General features: G+C 59.0%; 1 protein-coding gene across 6 annotated transcripts in view; it reads right to left on the bottom strand.

Annotated features, from left to right (window-relative positions):
• BCOR (BCL6 corepressor) overlaps positions 1-9151 on the bottom strand; it is a 58654-nt gene extending 49503 nt beyond the window's left edge. For 4 of the 6 annotated variants that reach the window (XM_064706582.1, XM_064706656.1, XM_064706665.1 and 1 more), the window contains exon 1: positions 8519-9108. The gene's annotated coding sequence lies outside the window, so the exon portion shown is untranslated. The other 2 variants (XM_064706602.1, XM_064706639.1) reach the window with 2 other exon arrangements.
• Between the last annotated feature and the right edge of the window lie 2850 nt (positions 9152-12001).

Here is a 12001-nt window from a genome sequence, read left to right as displayed (position 1 = left end):
ACATCAGCAGCAAAGTTGGAGGAGACGTGGAATTTGCTTTACAGAAGCATGGGGAAAATAAATCTGTTCGAGGAAACCTTTCCTTGCCCATTCTGACTCCTGGCATTACCCAAGTTGCGCATCTCTTAAGGGAAAACCAAGACACAGCAACTTTCTCTGAAATTTGTGTCCCGCACAAACTCTTTACGAGGCCACAGGAGCTGAAATAACACTTTCTATGTACCTACACCAGTAAGGAAAAATCGCTGACTTTATTGGAAGCATGTTTTCATGTTGGCCTAACTCTCGCCAAAGGGCAGTACTACCCCGGCAGGTATGGTGCTTCACACTCATGTGGTAAGTCTCCCATCGACTTCTGAATCAGATTCACCACCCAAAGACACCAGTACATATTCACAGGTCAGTATCATCGACTATTCATTGCCTATACGTAGCTAGAAATCTGCTGGCCTGGTAAAAACCACTGCTAACAGAACAATGTCAGCAAAGGCTGCAACACAGTCTTGTGAGAGACAGGCGATTCGTGCCTACTGAGGCTCTTTCAGCACAAAGGCTTTTAGAGGAAGAAGAGAGAGAAGAGGGGGAAAAAGGAGGGAGGGCTCTCGTGTTTCAGGGCTGCTGTCCCCTGGGAACCAAGAACCAAGTGTAGCTTCAATCAAATACTGACTTCTCCTCTGGGAGCTCAGTAGGAAACCTGATCTCACTAGCTCATGCCTGCCTCCATGCATATAGGCTGGGTTTTCTTTCATACCAGCAATTTGTATAAAGAGGGGAGCCAATATACTTTATTGCAAGCGAGATCTCGCAGTAATGGATCTAGAGAGATACTTCTGTAGCTAAAATAAGACAACCTTCAGCCACCTGCTCAGGGCAGGCCGTGCCACAGCCGCCTCCAGCTCGGCACGCAGGGCTGGGCTGTGGGTGCCCTGGCACGGCACAGCACGGCACAGCACAGCCTCCCACGCGTCTCCTTCAGCCCTGCATCCTCCCCAGCTGACAGCAGCCGCCCTGGGTTGGGGTTTTGTGCAATGCCAGGTTACACTTCCATTAAAACGTTTACCCTGGGAGATCACTTCCTGCTGGCACAAGTGCTGCTCCAGCTTCCCCTGCTGCTCCCAACTTTAGCCAGAGGTATTTCTCTCATTGACCAGCGAGGCCTGGACACCCTGCAAAGCATCCAGCCCTGCCCTGGCACAGCACAGCATGGCACAGCAGAGGAGGTTTGCAGGGCAAGGCAGGCCAGTCCTCAGAGCTCCATCCACATAACTTCACACCGGGCTGCTTAATTCTGCACGGGGCTTTGCTAATCCACTTTGTGCCCCAAAACAGGAGGAAAGGAAAACACTGCACGGGGGAGCACGAGCAGGCCAGAGCAAGGTGAGCCTGGGGGACTGCAGGCTGTGGGAAGGGCTTTCCTCAACACCCAGCTCAGCCTCCTACTGCTGTGGGCAAGTCGGAGAAGCTTAAAGCACAACCCAGCACACCAGGGCGTGGGAGCAAAGGGGATTGCCCGAGGATCAGAGATCCCTGCAGGATCTCTCCATAGCCAGGAGCTTTCACATGGAGAAAGTTTGGCTCAGGGAGGGAATTTACACTTAGAAAGAGAAGCTCAGCCCATCCCTTCTTGTGCCATTAACAAGTTCTCTGTGAATTTCAAGGAGAGCTGAGAATACGCCCCTCCGGCTTTGATTTCACTTCTCTGTCCCTACCTGTCACCATACACAAATGCCATACTCAAACCATGACTAAACCAGCCCCACAAAGCTATCTCAGTCTTCCAGGAGCCTCCCAGAAGCAATGCCACAGCACCCCAGGGGAACACAGGGGAAACGCAGTGGTGGGGGAGGGACAGACAGCCCCACAGCACCTGCTCACACGGGGACAAGGACACCCACCAGGCTGCCCCAAGCATGCAGTCGGTGCAGGTACAGGTGTACTTCCCTCTGCTGTCAACTGTGCCAAGTGCCAGCTACTCCAATACTCCCAAATGTGTAATTCTTACTTTTATAACTGACACTACAGGCCCAAATGTTTTGTAATATGCAAATACTGAAAGGCACACAAGGCCCCCAGGTGAGGTACTGGGGTAAGATCAAGAGCTGCTCCAGCTGAAAACGAAAAGCAAACCACGATCTGAGAAAGAATGAGCTGGCAGACTGCTACCCACCATGGGCTGTCCAGGGGTGCACGGGGAAGGAGCCCACCACAGCACCAAGCTGCTGCAGCTCATGGATGTGGGAGATTACTCCAAGGGCAGCAGGAGCCACAGAAAGGAGAGCACCAAGGCTAAGAGCACTCCAAGAAGCAGGCAAAGGAAGCACAATGACAGGCTTTCCTGATGCAGGCTCAGCCACAGCACAGCCCCGAGCCTCCCCTTTCCCCTGTGCTCTGCTGAACACACTTAGCTCTTTATATGAGCTGTTCCCAGTGTGGCTGGTGGATTCTGCGCTTTCCACTTTAATTGTCTTATCCAAATAAAGCTTTGTTTTCCTTAGCACGACAATCCCAACATTCAGACCGAGATTTTCATTGGACAGAGGAGATATTTTATTCTCTGATTGTTTAGGGAGCCAGGGCTTACACGGAACAGCCCTGGCTTGTGTGCCTCCACTCACAATGGGTGCTTTGCTGCCCCTTGTCCCGTCATGTAGATTCATTTTACAGAGTTATCAGGGTGAGAATCATGTTTCTCTCAATATCATAGCTTTCCAAGTCTATCGTAGACTTTAACAAGTCTTTTAGTTTGCACCTAGACAATAAATTTAGTTTAATTTAGCTTCCGGTCTTTAATTTTAGCAGGTCTTCTTTTTGCATGCAAATCAATATGGCAATTACCATCTAAAAGCTCACCCAGCCCTAGGTCAATGTAAATTGATCATTGTCCGCCTTCTACAAAATAACACCGGGAGTCTGTGGTGCATAATGAGATTATACTGGAAACTGTCTTTCAGATCACAAATTATATTTCATGCTGTCAGGATCTTCTCCAAGAGGACTTCCTTGCATGTCTAATCACATGGCACCAAATCTACCAGCTCATGAGGTAGTTTTGGAGTGCAGAGAGTGAAGGAAGAGTCCCAAATCATTCAGACAACAATTCTGGAAAACAGGCAGGCTGGTACAGAGTGATGCTCTCACTTGCTAACTTTTCCAGCAATGGAAGAGAGGAGGGGAAAATAATCTCCCCTTAGCCAAGAACTGCTGTCCAGCAAACAAGGAAAAATGAATTCCCTGCTGGAAAGCAGCAGAACTTTCCTAAAGCCACATCTGCAGGGAGTTCTTGGCCTCCTCCTTTCCGTCCCCACCTCATTCTGCTGGAGCTCTGGCATCCTGCTCTGGAGAACGCCGAGGAAGGATGCGCTCTCCTGGCAGAGCCCGCCCTGCCCGGGGACCTGGGCAGGTCAGGTCGGAGGGAAAGGTCGCTCCGGAGCAGCGACTGCTGTAAGCCGGTTCCCTGAAAGGCCAGAGGATTACCGGGATCTGCTCACAGCCAGGGGAACTCCCCCTGCCTGCAGCCCGGGCCTCCGCGCTGCCTCCGGCTCGCACACGCCGTGCAGCCAGCGTGTTCCAAAGGGGCAAGCCCGGCTCTCCACGCCACTGTTCAGCTCACTGCAAAACCAAGGAAGAGGGGAGCAGCCCCGCTCCAGTCATCAATTATTTCTAAAGCAACACCAGCCTAAGGAGGAAGTATTAAACTTGGCTTCATGCTGCTTTAAGTCCGCACTAAAATGTGATGTATTGCAGCGTTCAGGGGAAAGGCAGCGCATCGCACATCACCTGTGCCACCCGACTGTGCTGCAGGGTCCCAGCAAGAGCACAGGCCTCTGCCGAGACATGCGGAAATCGGAGATCACTTGTCCTCCACACTAAGCACCGAATTACTCCAAGCCATATTTAATCTGAGGGCAACGTGGCTGCTAAGCTACGACCTGAACTGCAGCAGGCCCTCCGCCTGTCTTTGCAGGGGCCACTCATCGGTCAGAGTTGAGGGACCCTGTGAACGACAGTCACACATTGCCAAAACTACTCTGGTATGTGCAGAACTCTTTATTTTGGGCCTTGGTGACCTGGGTCCGTTTTCTCCACAAACGGAGACACAAAAACATGCCAACAACTTTGTGCACTCTCGCAGCTGCACAGATCCAGAAAGTTTGCTTGCATGGACTGTACAGGCACCCCTGTAGCTCAGTCACTGTTAGGGGACGCTGGCCTCCTCATCACTCTTCAAAAAAGTGTATTATCATGGGGTGAAGGAGGAGGAGGGAAGAGGGATGACAATTTTGAACTGCCTGAGAAGCTGCAGCTCTTGGCACATTCTGGTAAAGGCAAATACAGTGTGTGACACGGAGCCTGGGTTGTCCACCAGCACAGGAATAAAGCCAAGGCACCAGTATTGTTTCAAGACCCAGTCCATATTTGGGCATTCAGCTCACACATCCCAAGTATTGCTTTAAATATTAGAGACATTCGCCAATGTGGTTCATAATGCACTCAAATGGGAGAAGTCATTTCTGTTCGCTCTCACATTACTGGCTTGGTCTTGGTGGTGGGGGGTTTTTTTGTGGGGGGAGAAGAGAGGGAAACCCTGCTGAGTCTGTTTGCACTGGTCTCTATTAGATATGCAACAAATCTGCCATTTCCGGCGCTGCTTCTATCTAATTAGAGATGTATTTAGATGTGACGTGTAAATAAGCGCTGAGCTGCCTGCTGCCCTGGCTGCGTGGACTGCTCGGGAGCATTTCCAATAAGGCTGTAGCGCCCGGAACCAGGGCTCAGACAAAGAGGGATGGGAATGGTCTGCGCTGCAGGCGAATCCAACAAAACCAGCTTTTATCTATCGCTCTAAAGCCTTAACTGCTTTTAATCTGTACCGCCCAGGCTTGCACGCCAGGATCGCATCTCATCCACCGAGGACGTCTCAAGCACAAAAGGAAGGAAGCACACACACGCACGGAGGAGCTGCAAACAGCCCCCGACCCACCCGAGCTGCACGGCAGACCCTGCTCCCCACCTGCCCTTGCGTTCCACGAGGTGTGCTCGCTCCCGTGGGCTTCCCGAGAGCCCGGGGTGGGTTCGGCCGACTCCTGCCCGCACCCACACGGGCCGAGGGCTGCCCCACGCTGCGAGCAGAGCACAGATGCAGCCCCGTGGGGCGAAGGGCGCTGAGCTGCTGCCGGGGGAGAAGTTGACGGAACCTGAAGGCGGCCACGGAAAGTCGCTCCCCCCGCGGGCCGGGAACCTCCATGCCGGGATTTCCAGCGCACGGCAGGGCGGCGAGGGGCGGAGAGCCCCGGGGACACCCCCGAGCCCCCGGGGCTGCGGAGGCTGCCCCGGCCCTGGGGCTGCCTGACTCCCGCTCCAAGCGCTCCTCCTCGGAGTTTCCAGAGAGGAAACTCCTGGGAACGAAATCATCTGGCACTCGCCTCGTGAACTCTTTTCCTGTTGTGGGAAACATCTCGTATAAAGCCATGAGATGGACGGGGCAGCGCCGGGGCCCGGAGGCGCGCTACCCTGTGCCTCCCCCCGCTCCGACATCATCCCTGCGATCGCTGCCGCATCTTTCCAGGCCGGGATAGCCAGCCCCGATCCCCTCTGGCGTGAAGGGTTAACAACCATCACCACCAACAGAAAAAAAAAAAAAAAGGAAGGAAGAAAAGAGGGAGGAAAAAAAAGAAATATCGCGGTGACCTTTTCCGTCTCCCCCACTCTCCCTTTCAGGCTCCGGTTCCTGAGCTCGCAGGGAGCCTGAGCGGCTGTCTAGACCGATCTATCACAGACGGACAAACAATACCAGGAGAAGCCCCTGCCCGGTCCCTCAGCCTCCGCCACTCACCTTAGAAATGGCGAAGAACAGAAAAGTGACCGCGATACAATCCTCCCCGGTATATTTATAGCCTTCCACACAGCCCACCTTCATGCCTGACAAATGAGATTTTGTCTGCTCTCTCAACGTACGCTCCAATAAACACACACACTTTTTTTTTTTCTTTTTTTTTTGTGTGTGTGTGTCTGTTTGTTTTTGGTAACATTCCGGGCTCGTCCCTCCGATCCCGGGGCGGGCGAGGGCCCACCACGCCCGTGCGTGACGGCAGGTTCGACAGCGGGGGCAGGAGGGACTGGAGGCAGCAGGAGGGGTCCCGGTCACTCGTGTCCACATGCAACCTCCCACCCTGGAAGCTTCAATATCCGCATTTATCACGCCCCCTTCGCACCCGGCCCCCCTCACCCGAAGCACTCCCTGGGCCCTGCCAGCCCTCCAGGTTGCGTATTAAAGAGGTATATACGGGGCGAGGAGCCGGAGGTCCAACGCTGCAAAAGGCTGGGGAATAACTAATGAGCTGTGCAGCCCATTGATCCGGTGCATACTTCCTAATTAACTCTGAGTCACCTATTTGTGACAGCAATTCAAAGAACTGCACCAGGGATAAACTGCAACCCCGGCGTGCGAAGGCAACCCGGCGGGGGGGGCGGGGAGGGAAGAGGCGGCGGGAGGGGGGGTGCTGGGGGAGGAGGAATTTGCTCCTAATCCTCCTAAAAGCAATTAGGGTGAGCGCTGCGCTGGCTACCTCTCGGGAAGGAAAAAAAAAAAAAAAAGAAAGGAAAAAAAAAAAAAAAACACCCAGCGGCTCCAACAGCAGAACCGAAAGGAAATGAATCGGCGTGTCGCAACGGCGACAGCACCGGGCTCCAGACAGACAGGCAAGCCTCAGCACCTCGGGGACGAAAGTCGGCGAGAGCGGCGGCCGGAGGAAGCGGAACGCCGGTCTCGGCGGGCAGCGGCGCGCACGGGGCCGCGGGAGGAGCGGGGGCGGGCGGCGGTGACCGGGAGCGGCGGAGCCACCGGCGGGGAGCGGGCGCTGCCCGGGGCACCCGGAGCCCGCACCGCCCGCCCGCCCTCGCCCCCAGCTTTGTTCCCAAGTGGCTCTGGCGGGGCATTGCTCTTCCCGGCCGCCCCCCGCGGCAGGGCCACGGGGAGGGGGCGGGGAAAAAAAAAAAAAAGTTAATAGAAACCTTTGGAAAATCCGGGCTTGGCTACGTGGTGCGGGTTGGGCTCCCCCCCCCCCCCCCCCTTTTTAATGCAAACACGAATACAAAAGCTGCGGGCTCTAAAGAGCAGATGAAAGCAATGAACGGAGTTTCTGGAAAAGATTCATTAGTGGGAATTAATGCTGCGAGGAGCTCCGAGGCGATACCATTAAAGTCAGTCCCCACACTTTGTCAGTTTTACACCGCTCGCTATGGTCGGGGCGGTTTTTTTTTTTCTTGCCGGGGTAAATGGGGGAGGTGCTCTTCGCCTTCCCCGCGCCCCCTCTGCGATCGCCAAACCCGGGATCCGACAGACATCGCGGAAATGAGAGGGAGGGAGGGAGGAAGGAGGAAGGGGAAAGGAAAAAACAATAAACACAACAAACAAACCACCCAACATACATACACCGAGAAAGAAAGAGGAACGTGAACGTTCCGCAGCCCTCGCCCCCGGACTCGCTCCGCGAACATCAAATGCATGCCTCATATGCTGCGCAGAGCCGCCCCACTTGGCCCTGCCTTCACAAAGCAGCCTCCGCTGCCTCCCCGCCTGGCCGTCCCCCTCCGGCCGCCCCATTGATGGCAAGCCCCGAGCCTCCCTCTGGCCCGCTCTTCCAACTCCAAACTACATTTTCGGGCTGACTAAACTTCCGTGTCACTCCGGACCTCACGCCAGCACCGCTCCGCGCACGGGAAAGCCCCGGGCCGCCCTGTCCCACGTGCGCCGCGGCGCCCGCCCCGCCGGGGCGGAGGGACAGGGGGGAGCAGCGCCTCGGGCTCTCCCGGCGGGCAGGAGGTGGCCGGCAGCGGGCTCTCCCGGCGGGAAGGGGCGGCCGGCATCGGGCTCTCCCGGCGGGCAGGAGGCGGCCGGCAGCGGGCTCTCCCGGCGGGAAGGGGCGGCCGGCATCGGGCTCTCCCGGCGGGCAGGAGGCGGCCGGCAGCGGGCTCTCCCGGCGGGAAGGGGCGGCGGGCAGCGGGTTCTCCCCGCCGCTCACCTGCCCGCCGCCCCGGACCGCGCGTTGCTCGGGGAGCGGAGCCCGGCCCGCCCGGCGCGGGAGCTTTCCCCGCTCCGCGAGCCGGCAGCGCCGCTCCTTGCTCGCCCCGTCCCGCGGGAGCCCCCGTAACGCCGCTGCTCCGGCGCCTTCCCAGTCACAAAGTGCGAGACGACGAGAACACCGCCACCACTCCCCACACGGGCGCACGGGAGCCGACACCGCGATCCGGTGCTTCCCTCCGCCTCCGCTGCCCCAAACAGGCATCTTCACCAGCAACTGCCTCCAAACTTCCCCTCCGACAGCGCAGCCCCGCAGGCGCTCCGCCAGACCCTCCTGCCCCCGCCGCTCCCGCCCGAGCCCCGCGCCGTAACTTTCTGCCCCGTTGCCGCTCTGCCTTGCCCGCGGCCGGCCGAGGGGAGCCCCGCAGCTGCCCCGGCACGGCGGGACTCGGCGGCGGCGCTTCCGCACGGGAGCTGTTCGCGGAGCGGAGCACTGACCTTCCTGCGGCGCCGCGGGGCTGTGCCGTGCGCGGTCCGAGACGCGGGTCCCCACACCGTCGCCTGGCCCTGCTGCTCTCCCTGAAGGGCAGCCCCGTCGGGGGTGGGAAGAAGAGACGAGAAAAGTTTCACGATCCGACTCCCGCTCTCCGTGGGTGCGTGTGTCGCGGCTTGCCCCAGCGCGGGCGGGTCGGGGAAGGGGCGCGGAAAGACCAGGGAGCTGCGGGGCAAGGGAGCGTGGCCGCCCTCTGCGCCGACGGGGCAGGTGCCCGCGGGAAGGGCTTTGCTCCTCGGCTCGACCGGGCTCAGCAGCGGGAGTGGGAGCGGCAGCCCGCGATGCTCATTCCGGCTGCCGGCTCTGGTTTGGCAGCGCCATGTTGCTGGCTTGCTCCGGGCGAAGTTCCTGCGCTGGCGAGCGCGGCGCTCCCCACATCTCGCCCGCGCCGCCGTCTCCCGTGCCCTGGCCGCCGCGGCTTTGTGTGTGTGTGGCTGGGGATTTAATTCTCCTCCTCCTCCTCTTCTCCTCCTCTCTCTCTCTCTTTTTCTTCCTCTCCCCCCCCCTCCCCTCTTTAGTCCGCCGGGAAAGCCGCTCTTCCTCACCTTGCCGCTGGGAGACCGGGCTCCGTCTGCTGCACGCTGCGCTCCCCTCGCATCCCCCCTCCCTCTCTCCCTCCTCCTCCTCCTCCTCCTCCTCCAGCCGTCGCCTCCCCTCCCTTCCCCTCCCCCCGGGCAGGCGCTGCACCGAGGGAGCCGCCGCCAGCAGCAGCAGCGGCAGCAGCGCCGCCACCGCTTTTTCCCTCAGCAAGTTTCCCCCTCCCCTGGCTGCGTTTCCCTGCTCAGGCAGGGCTCGCCCGGCCGCTCGCCCGCTCCCCCCCTTGCCCTGACTAATTGATTTGCCCCCCTCGCCGCGCCGCCAGCCCCTCGCCCGCCCGCTCCCCCCGGCTGGCACAGGTCGCTGCCAAGCTGCGGCGCCCCGGGGGGGGACTCCGCGCTCCCGCGCTCCCCGGCAGGCAGGAGGGGAAAGCCGCCCCCCCCCCGCCCCGCCGATACTCCCCTCTCTCGCTACCCAGAAGGCCAGTGGAGAACCGCAATTACCATAAAGCTCCGTTCACTCCGCTCCGCCAAGCTGTCAAAACCCCGGCGGCGGCGGCGCTGCCAGACATCGCTGCGAGCCTCCGCGGCGGGTCGCGCCGCGCTGCCACCCCCCGCCACCCCGCTCGCCCCCGCGCCCTCCGCCGGGCCCCCCCAGCCCGCTTCCCCCGCGATCCCGGCGGCGCCTGGAATACCCCCCGGCGATGCAACCCGCGCCCGCAGTCACACCCGCCGGCTCCGGGGTTCCCCCGTCGCGGAGAGGCATCCCCGCTCCCCCAGGACCCGCCGAGGGCTCGCAGCCGTCGTAACCCCCGCAGGGGTCACAGCACGAGCGGAGCCTTTGGGCCGCGGCCTCTCACACTCGCGGAGGGGGAGGTGTGTCCCCCCGGATGCCGGGGCCCCTCTCTGGGTCCCACCCGCCGCCCCCAACTTCGCGTGGTCCGCGGCTCGGCCGCGTTGATTTCCGCGCTTCCCCCCGGTCCTCTTCTGCGAGCTCTGAATCGGGATGGGAAAAAAAAGCCACTCGTTTGTCAACGTCTGCATTGCGGGGGGCGGGGGGGCCGAGGGGGACCTTATTAAAGCGCGTTTTCGCCTGATCCGGCTTTGGCAGCCTTTAACGCGCTTTTTACCCGGTGTGAGCAGTGTGGCAACCCGGGGTGGGGTCACGACTGAAGCGCCGTTTCCCTCGCTGGTATTTCCAGGGCTGCTTTAAGATTTCTGCCCGGATCGTGGAGCCCTTTAATCTCCGGGTTGGTAGTTATCGGCTGCATCTATTTACTTTGGCAAAGCAACTTTTGGCTCGGCGAGCTCCACTCGTAAATATCACGTTCATAGCGCCTATCCCCGCTGATACTCCCAGGTTTGGTCCCGCAGAGCCCACGGCGTGGAAGCTCCCGGGGCGGCCCCGGGGCCAGGGCCAGGCGGGCTCTCGGCCCCTCTGCTCCCCCGCACCTCCCGGCGCCTTCCCGGGAACGGGAGTTGTGCCACCTCAGCTCCGCCGGCGCCGCACCGAGCCCTTCTCGCCGCCGCTCCGTGTGGGAGCGACTGCCAGCCAAACGCCAGGCGATTAACGCGGACAGTTTGCCCCAGGGGGGATTTTTAATCGCTTCGTTCAGGACACTGCGCGAAAAGGCTGGAGAGACGCTCAGAGCTGCAAATCTTCCCTCACCGAGGGCGCCGGAGCAGCAAGCGGGGCGATGGGAATTCAACGCCGGAGCAGGACGGCCCGGGCTGCCTGCCTGCTCTGCGCCCCTGCTTATCTCTGAGGGTGGAAAAATGAGAGTTCTCCGAAGCTGTCCCTACTAAAGCTCCCCCACCTCCCAAATCCAGAAGCGTTTAATAGAGAAGATACACTTCATCTGGAGAAAAAAAAAATAAATTGGGGTCGCCCAATGCACGGGGAAAGGACACAGAGTCCACAGAAAAGCACACACACCCCTCACACACACACACACGCAGCCGGGTCATGGCCAGAAGGTTGGCATTTCATGAAACTGCCATCACGGGCTTTGGAGTTTCACTGCGTCTCTTAAAAAAACTCGCCCGTCTCAAAGCAGAAGTGAAATATCCACCATCTGAATGAAACCCGAAACGGCAGCCGCACCGCTCGGCTTCCTCGCAGGGGAGCCCGGGAAGCCGCCGAGGATGGGGAACGGGCAGCGGTCCCACCGTGCTGGGCGACGGGGAGCACTGCCCCGAGCAGCAGCCGGGTTTGATCCTGGTGCGGCGGGCCACGCATCTGAAAAGGCTCCCACACGTTTTTTTAATCTCCAATAACAAGCAGGAGGACACCTGGCCTATTACGCTGTAAAGCTATTTTTTATAAAGATGTTTTAGGGCTAGACATTAAAAGTTATTAGATTGAACACACGTGAGTTACAGGCACACAGCTGGAGGGGAGGCCTCTGTTGGATTTTTTTTTCCCCTTTCCTAGGAAAACCTCATTAAAATTGCTTCTTTCTATATGAAAGCAGAACTAGCGCGTTTCCTGGCGAGGTGGCCGCAGCTTCCCGGCTTCATTGATCTGGGCTTTGTCTCTCCCCACAGGTCTGGATCTGCGGTGCCAGCGGCCCGCACTTGCATCACAAAAGTCGCCCGCTTCCCTTCCCCCTGGCTGCGAAGTCCAGATCACAACTGTGTGCCTACAGCCTGGGGCTTGATCCTTGGGGCAGGGATGGTTGGGGATTTTTTTTTTGTTTTTCACTAATGACTTAAAGTTATCTCGGCGTAAACTTGCTTCGCTTTTATTTTTAACCGTAAACTTTCTTTGTGAACGCAGCTTCCTTCGTGGCGGGGAGGAACAGACCCGCGCTTGTTCGCCTCTGTGCCTTTTTTGTTCCCCGGGTCCCCGAGCTTTGCCGCGGGAGGCTGGCGGCTCCCGAAGAGAACACA

Source organism: Zonotrichia leucophrys, chromosome 1 (genome assembly GCF_028769735.1).
Source record: "Zonotrichia leucophrys gambelii isolate GWCS_2022_RI chromosome 1, RI_Zleu_2.0, whole genome shotgun sequence".
NCBI lineage: Eukaryota > Metazoa > Chordata > Aves > Passeriformes > Passerellidae > Zonotrichia > Zonotrichia leucophrys.
Note: the sequence above shows the minus strand (reverse complement) of the source record. Positions and strands in the feature narration are given on the sequence as shown.